This window comes from Triticum aestivum, chromosome 7B, assembly GCF_018294505.1.
Source record: "Triticum aestivum cultivar Chinese Spring chromosome 7B, IWGSC CS RefSeq v2.1, whole genome shotgun sequence".
Taxonomy (NCBI): Eukaryota; Viridiplantae; Streptophyta; class Magnoliopsida; order Poales; family Poaceae; genus Triticum; species Triticum aestivum.
In genome coordinates, this window is record NC_057813.1 from 442,189,380 (window position 1) to 442,189,877 (window position 498).

Below are 498 nucleotides of genomic sequence, written 5' to 3' on the forward strand. Positions count from 1 at the left end.
GCGGCGGCTTGGATGGACTGACCTAGATAGACAATCTGCGTGAGAGAGTATAGAGTGTGTCGATCGAGGCCCGAACAGGGAGATATATCATTTGTGTGTGAAAGAAAACGAGGTTAAACGAGACTCAGATAAAGAGAGCGAGATTGAGCGAGTGTGGCCCGCCGTGCGGAAGAAAGAGTGAGACAGTCTCGAGGGAGTGACCTAGATATACAACGTGCGTGCGTGCGCACGAGAGGTTGGGGGGCTAGATAGGCAATGCATGTATTTAGCGCGAGAGGGTGAGAGGGAGAGGGGGGAGAGAGAGAGAGCTCGGCATGGGGTGCAATGGCGGGTGTGTGAGGTAAATACATTTGGCAACAGAGTGGAAAAAGGGGTTGTGTAGTTGAGAGACTTAGAGATCGAAACATGGAGAGAAAGAATGAACGTGTCTTGGAAACCGATAGCTTCCTAAGGTGGTTAGGAGAGGAAGATTGACCGATACAGGAAGTATGTAGCGTT